Below are 12,775 nucleotides of genomic sequence, written 5' to 3'. Positions count from 1 at the left end.
TACTAAGAAGGTTAAGGACACCAAGCTTCAAATGCTCACTGCTCGATTTAAGGAAGTGAAGATGAGTGACTGTAATACCCACATACTTTTATTTGAGGTTATTATTAAGTTTTCTTTTAAATATAATTGATGGGCCATAGGTATTATTTTTATTAATAACTGCAGCCCGCTATCCCACTAAACCCACATCTCTAATACAAACTATAGGGTAGAGGAAGAGATAATTTGGGTTTTCATAGGAAGGGTTTTATCAAAGAGGCTAAGAGGTGTTTTCCTTGGGGTTTAGCACAAATACAATTGAAGAGGCAACCAATTGTTCCAGGTATGATTTTGTTAAAATTTTATCATGGAAAACTTTAGTGATGTGTAGATTGTTGAATTGGTAATTTCTTAGATTACAATTTACACTGTTTCAATAATTCTGGAATCCTAGGTTGCCACTGTTCGGACGCTAGAACAAAAGCCGAAATTATTAAATCCATTAATAAGGCTTGCATCATTTTTGTAGGGCTATAAAAACTTTTGGGCTATTGATCTATACTGTAATGTTAATTTTGATTTGTTGGAGAATTTGCACCCAACCCCACACATGTTTCACTAGCTAGCTCTCATTTTGTCAAAGTCCAATTTCTCTGATTGATGGATTGATGGCCTTGGTAGTCTTTGCCTAGACTTTGACTAGTCCAAACATTATGAACCATTCAGGTTCAACACTTCTACAATTGTATTAAAGGATAATGACAGATTTGAGATTTCATACCAAAATTCTTATATTAAATCCGTAGGGTCAATGGATGTTAAATTCATGAGCGGAATCATATTGGTTTTGGGCCCACCATTTGCATTGGGGATTATACATTAAATCCTAAAGTGTTGGCTACTGCATTCCTCATGGTAAAATGAGTTTCGATTAATGCAAGGAATGCATTATTGATTAGAATATCATCGGTTAGAAAAATGTTAATTTAGTATTGAAAGCGTTATTAGTTCAACAAAGTATAATTCTAGTGAGTCCATTTGTATAGTTCTATAAGCTTTATATTTTGTAGAGGATATTAAGTATATTTTATGATTGATGATAGGTCCTATTTAAGAGTATTTTAAGGCTTTTTGGAGGTTGTTTCGGCTGGACTTTCAGAGTGATCCTAGTGTTGTAAGTAATTATGCATAATATGCATAGATTTTGTTCTTTAGGTTCTTAGAAGTTAAGGCCTTGTTTGGATTTTTTTTTTTTTGATCACTCATCACTCCTCACTCAATTTCCGTCACTCATCACTCCTCACTTAAAACACCATCACTCACTTGTCATCACTCACTTGGCACCATCACTCACTTGTCATCACTCAATATTTTTCAACTGTTTCTGGGACCCACCCACTGACCCAATGTCAGTTGACTTTTCTCTCTTTCATTTTTTTTTTCTTTTTCCCCTTCCTCTCCCCTTCATTTTTCTCTTCGTTTTCCCCTGTTTTTCTCTACTTTTCTCTTCATCCATGTTAACACATATTTTAATCAAGCCCACCATGATCCTTATTTTCATACTTTTCCTAGATCTACAATATAACCAAATGGCTATCCAGTAATTTATTAAGCTATCCAGTATTTTTCTTTTCCAAAAACCCAAAAAAAAAACCACCACCGCAGGTGCCGCTACAACCCACAGTGACAACAGTAGCAACAGCAACAGCAACATCAACAACGATGACAACTTTGACATCAACAGCGGCGACAACTTCGACAAACTCGAGAAGAAAAAAAAGGAATGGAAGCCCAATGAAAAAAAAAAAAACCAAGTCCAGAAACCAACGTAAAAAGAAAAGAAAAGAAGGAAAAAAAAAAAAAAAAAAAACCAAAAAAGAAAGTGAAAAAAAAAAAAAAAAAAAAAAAAAAGGAACCCAAACCCAGAAACCAACACAAGAAAAGAAGAAAAAAAGAAAAGGAGAATAGAAAAAGAAAAAGAAAAAAAAAAGAACCAAACCCAGAAAGTGAAAAGAAAAAAAAAAGAAAAAAAACCCAAGCCCAGAAACCAACATGAAAAGAAGAAAAAAAGAAAAGGAGAATAGAAAAGAAAAGAAGAAAAAAAAAAAGAACCAAACCCAGAAAGTGGAAAGAAAAGAGAAGAAAAAAAGAAGAAGAAGAAGAGGGGAATAGAGAGAGCCAAACCAGTGAAAGACCAAAAAAAAATGTCATTGAATGATGAGTTATGGAAACTGAAAACAGCTAAAATGTGTTTTCAATTTCCATAACTCATCACTCAAAAATCAAAGAATTGAGTGATGGAAACAGAGTTATTGAAATCCAAACAACCTTTTGAGTCATGGGTCCCATCATTTTTGAGTTATGAGTTATGGAAACAGAGTTATGAGTTATGGAAACAGCAAATCCAAACATCCCCTAAAGGTTTTCAAAAGTTATGTTTTTAAAGCTTACGTTTTCTAAAGTTTATCGAAAGCACTATTTTTACATCATTGAAAGAGAAACTTCGACTTTTAGACTATGTTTTAAATAGAAACTTCGAATTTTAAATAACGTTTTGAATTTCCAAATCTCATGTAAAAGATGATTTCTAAACAAAACTAATTTCAGAAAATAATTGAGTTTCAAAGTAAGTTTTCTAAAAAGGTTCTTGTTCTTTAAGTTTGTTTAAAACCATGTGATTTTTCAAAGTCATATTCTTATTTTTCAAATGGTATTTAAGACGTTTCTTTTAGCAAATTGGGTTTTCCAACTTACTCAAGAATTGTAAAAATATTTATATAAACTCTTCAGTTCTTATTCATTCCCTAAGAGAGTCAAGCATCTTTTGATTCTGTTTCAATTCAATATTGAAAGTTCAAATATGTGTATAAACACCCTTGAACGTTTAGACCCCCAAATTACAACTTAACCAATTCAAGCATTATGTCAAACAACTAGTGTGCGGAAAATTAACATAAGCTATAATATGGAATTGGAAAAACTAACTAAGCCAAATTAAAATCTCAACCCACAGCAGATAATAAAAGGCAAAGATAAAAGGGAAGGAAGATGCAAACACAAAGACAACACGCGATGTGTTATCGAAGAGGAAACTGAAGCTCTCGGCGTAAAACCTCTTCGCCACCCTCCAAGCGGTAAACAATCCACTAGAAAATATAGTTGGGATACATGGACAGCAATAGACCCTCCAAGCCTAATCTATCCAGTACACCTAAGCCCTCCAAGCTTCTTGCTCCAACGAGGTTGCGCCAAACCTTTTTCTTTTCTAGTTTCCCGGATTCCGCTACTAGACCGTAGCATCAACCAATGTAGATTGGTTCTTTCCTAATTACTTCCCAGAAATCCAAACAACCCTCTCACAGTGATGAATATGGTGACAACAAGGTTTGGTAAAATGCCTCTCAACGATTTGACAATGGAGAGGAAAAGAGTTGAAGAATTTGAAGAGACTCTAATGTATAGATTGTGGGTGAATCAATCTTGTTTTTCTTTAGGGTTTCTCTCTTAAAATTCTCTCTGGAAGCTCTCTTTCATTTGTGGGTGAAAGGGGTATTTATACTGGAGTAAGAGAGGAATGTGAAACGTCAGGATTTACAAAACAGGGGTGGCTCGCGGCTTGAACTCGTGACTTGACTGAGTCACGAGATCCAGTCGCGAGATAACCATATGGCCAGTTGTCCTATTTTGTCCTGTAGTGCTCCAGCTAGTATAACTGTTCACCTTCTGGCATGCTTGGCACGTGTGCTGCGTCTGGCGGCTTGAAGCCACGAGCCACTCGCGAGTCTCTGTTTTCTTGCACACTCTTGAGCAATCAACACTCTATCTCACTCACTACCCTTACAACAAACCCACCTAAATGCAGGGTTACTAAATGCTGAAATATAAGCAAATTTGGCACGTAATAAAACCAATAAAATGGTTGATTAAATTCAACCTTACAATCTCCCCCTTTGCCTATTCCGTGAGAAAACCCTAAAACAGACTCTAGACTTAACATGTGAGTTGGAAACAATTGAACAAAACTCACTCACACCTAACTCTAGAAGTTATGAAGCACTTGAATCATAAGAACATGAAACTCCTGAAACACAACAATACACCATGATCATTGTATGCAGAAAAACATGAAATGCATATGAAACAAGCTTAAGGTGATCAAGCAAAGATGAAGTGAAAATTCAAATCAAGGCTTGATCAACCAAGTAATCACCACAAGGTAGTGATCACAGTGCTCATTCACACTTGGAATGAACACTTGAACATACAACTTAACAAGAACAAGGCAAGATACTTGTATGCTCAACACTCAACCCATGCATAATACACAAAGTATATGCATCTAGGAACAATCCTACAAGGGCACAAGAGTGACAGTACAAAAATCAAAATGCAAGACATTTAGATAGAAGTACTAATTCAACATAGCATAAAAAGCTGCATTAAGCAAGGTACAAACCATAAAGCCTACAGAATATGCATAAAAACATTAACCCTAAAAGCTTACATAAGCACATGGGTACAAAACACAATATATCCTGAAAAACATCAACAATATATATATATATATATATATATAAAAGATTAAACCAATACTGTAAGTTATGAGTTAGAGACAAGAATACACCAAAACCACAGTGTATCAACTCATATAAACACAAAAAAATATAAACCTATAAGTTTAAAGGTTAAGACTTAAAACAAGAGTATGTGTGTACTCCCCCTATCACTATGCACACTTCCCTTTGAGCTTTCTCCCCCTTACTGAATGCTCTCCCCCTTTTTGGCACGAATAGCTAAAGGCTGTCGTCCAACTTTTGTTGAATAGCGTCTAGCTGATTCTCCATAGTCTCGAGACGCATTTGAATATGGTTGTTTGTGGAGTAGAGAAGTGTCACTATCTCATCAATGCGTTTCTGAATATTTTCAAGTAAACTACCAACTCTATCAGTTTGAGGATCAGTCTGTGCATACGGAGTGCTAGCTTGTGGAACTTCAGGAATAGCATGTGAAGTAGGTGTGGTATGTGCAGGTGTCTCTGACTCAGGGGCAGATAGAGTAACCGGAGAGATGTGTGCACTTTTTGGTGTTTTAGAGGAGTGACTTCTGCTAGCTTGAAGAGTGTACATGGAAATAGGACACTGACGGGTCAACATTTTTCCATCTGTGGGAGGAACAATGCCTTCACGAAGAATGAGCTTCATGATGAGACTGCAAAATGGAATAATTCCTTGAGCTGCAGTTCGAACCGCGGTCTTCCTAATGGTGTAAAAGATGTGAGCACATATATCAATGGGGGCTCCTGTAATAAGATCACAAAGGAATAGAGCTCTCCCAAGATTTATGAATGTAGTGTTGGACAGTGGGTAGAGATTAGTGAACATGATCAACTTCAATGTGGTCAACTCTAGTGCAAACTTTGCGGTGCTGATGGATGTTCCTGTATTGGATACTTCATGATCGAATCCTAGGATTTGTAGAATGTCTTGAATCTCTGGAGTTCGATCATCGTATGGAGTTAGATCTACATTCTGAGGTCTAGTGATGCCGAGAACATCTGCGATGGAGTTCGGGGAAATGCCAAACTCTTTTCCTCTAACCCAGAAAATAAGTTCAACTCCAAGATCACTTGCATTGGAGAAGTATTCTTTAACCAGTTAATCCATTGGATCGACAAAGTTCCCAAACAAGTTTGCCCAATCTCGTTGCTCAAAGATTTGAGGGATAAAAGTGGTCCCTAAGGTGTTAAACTCCACCACCCGTTCCACCATAGGAGTTGACTTGTCAAAGATGTTTGAGTAGATGTGTGAGGTAAGCGAGGTTCTAAACCTCTCCTCATTGGAGTCTTGAGATGACTATGATGAGAGTCGAGTCCTTTTAGCAACTGGGGTTGCTAGATCATCAGCAACAATGTCTTTACCCTTAGAGGATCGACGAGACATTTGCAAGAGAATAGGCCCACAGCAAAGAACCAAAAACAGCACCACACAAGATAAATATCAACATGATTCGATGCAAATAAGAGTGAAAACCAGAGAAATTAATACACAAATGCTAACTTAAGACAGTTCAGACCCAAACAAACCACCAACAATACTAAAGTGCACAATACGACAGGTGTAGCAAAATGGTGAAAGAATAATAGAGCATAGAGAGACACAAATTCTAAAATAACTGTCAATTAGACAGTCGACCATGACCATGATATGCATACAAAGACAGCATTCAAACATTAAGAACGGATAGCATAAAACAGACTACAAAAAATTTCAAAATGAAGGATTAGAGCACCCAAACTATAGCACATGGCTGTGAGACACAACATTCAGAAAAAGAAGTTGTTTTAAAGGAATACTTTCAAGATGCCATCATCCACATGTTATGTTATCATAAAAACACAGTAAACCAATGCCGTAAGCCAACTACAACACTCAAACAAGTGAAAGGAGCAAGTCACAAAAATACCAAACACATCTAACAAAAGAGTTTGAGAATCAACAACAGGCAAATATCAGATCAAAGATTAAACACATTGTAACCAATCAACATGAAAACGGATGAAATCAACAACAAACACAACTAGCCATACCCATCAAACAAAGAGAGGAATGTTTCGAACATAGTATCTATCCAAATGGCAAGAAATATTCATTAAGCAGGAAAAATGAGATGAGAAAAACGAGACCCATACCTTTTCTTGATGATTTTGAGAAGAAATGAAGCAACAATGGAGTTTGAAAATGGGTACACGGAGTGTTTGAGAAGGAGATAGTTGAGAGAGAAGATGAATAGTCACAAAAGTTTGAGGGAAAATTGAAAAAAATTTAAAAACTGCCCCTATTTTTTCCAAACACGCGTTTTTCGCGACTAAAGAGAGTCGCCACAAAGTCGCCAGTTCAAGTCGCCAAAATACTCAAAGATAAAAGTTTGAAAAAATTTTCTAAGTGTTTTTCGCGACTGGAAGGTCTACCCGCAAGAGAGTCGCGAGCTGAACCGCCAAAATCTCTGAGTAACCCTCACGACTGGACCTTCCACTCGCAAACAAGTCGCAAAAAATGACCCGCGAAGACGTGACTGAGGCTCGCGACTTGACTTACCCGCGACTGAGTCGCCAAAACAGGGCAAATTTTTTTTTTTGAAATTTTCAGATTTTTCTAACAAAATACTTTCCAAAAACACCTAAAACACTCAAAAATCTTTTTGTGCTTGAATTAACAAAAATTGAGCATGTGAAAACACATTTCATCAAGTACAATCACACAAATGATTATGGCATTTATTGAACATAAACTTGTGTGTTGTGTGTGGATATCAACAATGAGATAGTCCTTAGTCTAATGTGAAGCTTCAATGATCAATTCAACCAAGGCATACACAATTAGCACTAGATCATGTGATCTATCTCAATTATAGAAATATGTATATATGACCTCCCATAAAACTTGATAACATATCTTGAAGCTTTACATTTGACTCCACTTTTATTCATAACATTTGATCTTTTGATCCTTTGAGACAATTACCTCTCATTGTGGGAGTGATATATGATATTTCACTTTAAAGAACTAGCCTTTGGCTTTTTGAATAAACATTCACTTTAATATAAGGTCGCTTACCCTTTTTCCTAGTCAAATACTAGAATGTGCGATAGGCTTTTGCAGCTCAATATCTCTTTTCATTTGGAGATATACATTTGGTGAGCTCTTTTTAGCAAAAACAAAAATAAAGAGTGGGAAGATATATAGACACAAGTCTATGCATGTCTCAAGATCATCATAACCATTCACTAATCATTCATGACAAGTTTGAAGATCTATTTACAACAATCACATAGATTTTAAGATTTCTCCCACAGTGATATGAGTGCAAAGAAACAAGCAATGCTCGAAAATGCACACAGCCATTAGCACAAAGGTACAAGGCAAAACAGGTTTTGAGACAAAAGCTCAACAATGTCAATCAAACTTTTTGATTATCTAATTTTTATGTGATTTTTGGATTTTTGACACTAGAAGAAAAAGATTGATCAAAAACAAAAAAAAAATCAAAAGTATGCACAAGTAGACAAGCAAACAACCATCGGCAAAAACAGCAAGTAAACAAACAAACATCGTCGCAAAGTATAGGAAGTATTAATGCATGGACATGTTGTAATGCTTATGCATGAGTACCCTTTTTCACCCACACGTCACTTGCGTTTGGGGTGATTTCCTTATAGGATTGGGTACGGGAGTTAGGGCTTTCAAACCTTCGTGAGAAGCTTTCCAAGCAGTTGGTGAATGCACCAATCATCTTCATCACGTTCATCATTCCGGGATCACCATTTTGATCTCTAGATTGTTCACCTGCCCAATTTCTTCTATCATTTCTAGGTCCTCCTGACCTTTGAGGAGTTGCACTATTCTTTGCTCTCAGCTTTTGGCAATTTGGTCGAGTATGCCCCTTGAAGTCCGCAATGATGACACACATAAGTTGATCTAGGACCTCTTTATGGTTGTGGACAAGACTTGGCACGAGATTCAGACCTGCCCACATATTGATTGCGGGGATTCAACAACCATTGGTTCTCCACATTCTTCTTCTCCTCCATCTTGAGCTTCTCAGCAATAAGGTCAACTTCAACTGGATCTTTAGCCTTTACAAACTTCACTTCTTTAGTGACAATTTCAGGTGAGCTACTTCCTCCGGTATATCCCAATCCGGATTTGTCTGAAAAACTCTTTTGAGATGAAATAACATCATCTAGCTTCTTGGTGGTGACCCTCTCTATTTTAGCATTTGCTTGCACAACCTCTTGCTCAAGAAATCTCACTTTTGTGTAAGCTTCTGACAGCTCACCATTCAGTGTCTCTATCTCACATTTGGCCTCCCTATATCAAATTAAGAGACTTTTATAGTCCTTTTCTGCTTTCTTCATTTTTCTCACAGTAGCCTTGGCCACCCTTGTGTACTCACCCGACTTCTCCAAGAGTGATTTATAATTCTATTGAAGATTGGTTGTGCTTTCATCTTCTTCAGCATCTGATTCTTCAACAATTCCCAGTGATTCTTCATCACTATGTTCTCTAAGGTCTTGTACAAGCAGATTCAACTCGTTTGAAGACTCAACATGAGCAATAGTCATAAAAGCTGAGTAGTTCCCCTCTCCATCACAGCTTTCTTCAGATTCTGAGTCGGATGAATCCGAGTCACTCAATGTTGTGGCATACACTTTGCCTTTCAATTTTAAATAATTCGGACATTCTTTCTTAAAGTGTCCATGCCCGTTACATTCGAAACAAGTGACACCTTGTGTAGGTTGGGATTCTTTTCCATCTTTCTTTTTGAATTCCATTTTCTCCCTTCCTAAACTTTGAAATTTTCTTTTATCACCAAATTTGCCATTATTTTTGAATTTCAAGAACTTTCTGAAATTTTTAACAAGGTATGCAACATCTTTGTCAACCACATCTTCTCCCGATGAGTCTTGATCTTCCACCTTCTCATTAATGGTATTAAGAGCAAGAGATTTACTCTTCCGTTGATTGGGCAGTGACATCTCATAAGTCTGAAGAGAACCAACCAGCTCCTGGACTTTGATGTCATCAAGGTCCTTGCTCTCTTCAATTGCTGTCACTTTAGCACGAAAACTTTCCGGCAATGATCGAAGGATCTTCCTTACAATTTTAGAATCCTCCGTTTTCTCCCCTAAATTGAACTTGCTGACAACCACCTCATTTAGCTTCCCATAGAAAGAGTCAAAGGACTCATCCTCACTCATTTTGAGCTCCTCAAACTGAGTGGTCAGCATTTGCAACTTGGTGTCTTTCACTTTCTTCGTGCCTTCGTAGGTGGTTTCTAATATCTCCCATGCTTCTTTGGCAACGGTAATGTGGGAGATCCTGTGAAATTCATCTGGAGACACACCACAGAAAATAGCATTGAGTGCTTTACTATTAGCATTAGATGCAGCGAGTGCTGCCTTATCCCATGTGGATTTGGCTGCCTCAGGTCTGGTCCAACCAATCTCAATAGCATCCCAAACAGATTCATCAATTGAGCAAAGAAATGCTCTCATGTGAACCTTCCAAAAAGCATAATTACTACCATCAAAATATGAAGGTGCATTTAGGGATTGAGACCGATCCATCTCAATAGAGAGTCAAGGATCACCCAATGGTATTGAAACCAATAAAAGTGTACCCGCTCTGATACCAATTGAAAGTTCAAATATGTGTATAAACACCCTTGAACGTTTAGACCCCCAAATTACAACTTAACCAATTCAAGCATTATGTCAAACAACTAGTGTGCGGAAAATTAACATAAGCTGTAATATGGAATTAGAAAAACTAACTAAGCCAAATTAAAATCTCAACCCACAGCAGATAATAAAAGGCAAAGATAAAAGGGAAGGAAGATGCAAACACAAAGACAACACGCAATGTGTTATTGAAGAGGAAACCGAAACCCTCGGCGTAAAATCTCTCCGCCGCCCTCCAAGCGGTAAACAATCCACTAGAAAATATAGTTGGGATATATGGACAGCAATAGACTCTTCAAGCCTAATCTACCCAGTGCACCTAAGCCCTTCAAGCTTCTTGCTCCAACGAGGTTGCGCCGAACCTTTTTCTTTTCTAACTTCCCAGATTCCACTACTAGACTGTAGCATCAACCAATGTAGATTGGTTCCTTCCTAACTGCTTCCCAGAAATCCAAACAGCTCTCTCACAGTGATGAATATGGTGAGAACAAGGTTTGGTAAAATGCCTCTAAAGGATTTGACAATGGAGAGGAAGAGAGTTGAGGAATTTGAAGAGACTCTAATGTATAGATTATGGGTGAATCAATCTTGTTTTTTTTTAGGGTTTCTCTCTTAAAATTCTCTCTGGAAGCTCTCTTTCATTTGTGGGTAAAAGGGGTATTTATACTGGAGTAAGAGAGGAATGTGAAACGTCAGGATTTACAAAACAGGGGTGGCTTGCGGCTTGAACTCGCGACTTAACTGAGTCGCGAGATCCAGTCGCGAGATAACCGCATGGCCAGTTGTCCTGTTTTGTCCTGTAGTGCTCCAGCTAGCATGACTGTTCACCTTCTGGCATGCTTGGCACGTGTGCTGTGTCTGGCGGCTTGAAGTCGCGAGCCACCCTCGAGAACAAGCCGCGAGTCTCTGTTTTCTTGCACACTCTTGAGCAATCAACACTCTATCTTACTCACTACCCTTACAACAAACCCACCTAAATACAGGGTTACTAAATGCTGAAATACAAGCAAATTTGGCACGGAATAAAGCCGATAAAATGGTTGATTAAATTCAACCTTACAAATATTGTGATATTCGATATGTCTCTATATCTGGAATAATTGTTAATATTAAAAAAATTATTCTATTCAATATATATTTTGTTTTGTGATATGTGACTAAAAAATGAGTGTTTTTAGAATTGATTAGATATATGTGTAAATCCGCTCACAGGATTGTATGTGAGAATATGTGTTGATCTCTCATCAGCAAGGGTTAGATGTTGGTATCTGCTCACAGAATTGTATGTGAGAATATGTGATATGTATATGTGACACTATGCTCTGATCAATTATCTGTATGTGTTTTCGAATGACTTTAAGATTTGATTATATATGTATTAAGTGGTTCTTTATATGTTTGGAAAACTATATGTGATATTTTGAGTGAAATCGTGAAATCAAACTCGTGCTTTGCTCGACTTTATTCCGTTGTATATTCTGTATAATTACCTACCAGATGTGTGGCTCACCCCATCAATTACTGTTTTCAGATTAAAGTATAGTTGGAGATATAGAACTTTTGGATCGCTTTGTAAGATGCATGGTAAAGCATGGAAGTTGTAGGTGACTTCAATATTACTTAAAGACTTATAGAATTTTAGTTACCTTTATTTTGTAATTCATGTTTTCTATAGTGGAGATTATTTCCAATTTGTGGAGTTTAGATTTTTGTAAGAGGTTTTATTTAAGAGTATTGTTTCTTTGGAGTTTTAATTTATTTTGAATTAATTATGTTTATGGAGTTATATAAGTTCAGTAGGTTAGTCATGCAGCTAAATTCATGTTCCATGGATTTGGGTCGTGACAGTGACAATGAGTCATTTGATTCCTTTTATGGAAGACTAAATGAGATTGTGATTGCCAAACTCAATCTTGGAGAGAAGATTGAAGATGCCAAAGTTGTGAGGAAGATTTTGAGATCCTTATCTGAATCTTTCCAGGCTAAGGTCACCGTCATTGAGGAAAATAAGGATTTGGATGAGAGGAAAGTTATTGGTTCAAGACCAAAGGAAAAAGGGAAGTCATTACCCAAAAATCAAAGTGATGGAGATCAAGGCACCGCTTTGAAGGATCTCATTCAAGTACCAATTGGGCCGGTTACGAGAGCACAAGCAAAGAAGTTCAAGGATGTACTTAATGGACTCATCCAAGAGTTATGGGCTCAAGCAAATTCGTGGAGGCCCATTGAGCATGATCCACATGGGCAACAAAAAATCGTCGTCTTGATTCAAGTTCTAGAAGGATCCGGTCAAGGCTAAGAATTGGCCTTGAAATATTTTGGGTCTATGTAAAAAACGTTATTCTAGGTTTAGGTGATTTATTTCCTTATTTTTAGGTGCATTTAATGCTTTTTAGGTCAAACTTTATTCCTAATATGGTTAGGTATCAATTAGGAGTTATTTTAGAATATATTTTCTTGTCTGTCAAGTTTAATGGAGCCCTTAAATAGTCATCTAAGTTTGTAAACGTTTTTCAGACATTATTGATAAAACTTGTGAGGTTTATTCTCTTTGGT

This window comes from Quercus lobata, chromosome 1 (assembly GCF_001633185.2).
Source record: "Quercus lobata isolate SW786 chromosome 1, ValleyOak3.0 Primary Assembly, whole genome shotgun sequence".
NCBI classification, from domain to species: Eukaryota; Viridiplantae; Streptophyta; class Magnoliopsida; order Fagales; family Fagaceae; genus Quercus; species Quercus lobata.
This window is presented reverse-complemented; position numbering follows the sequence as displayed.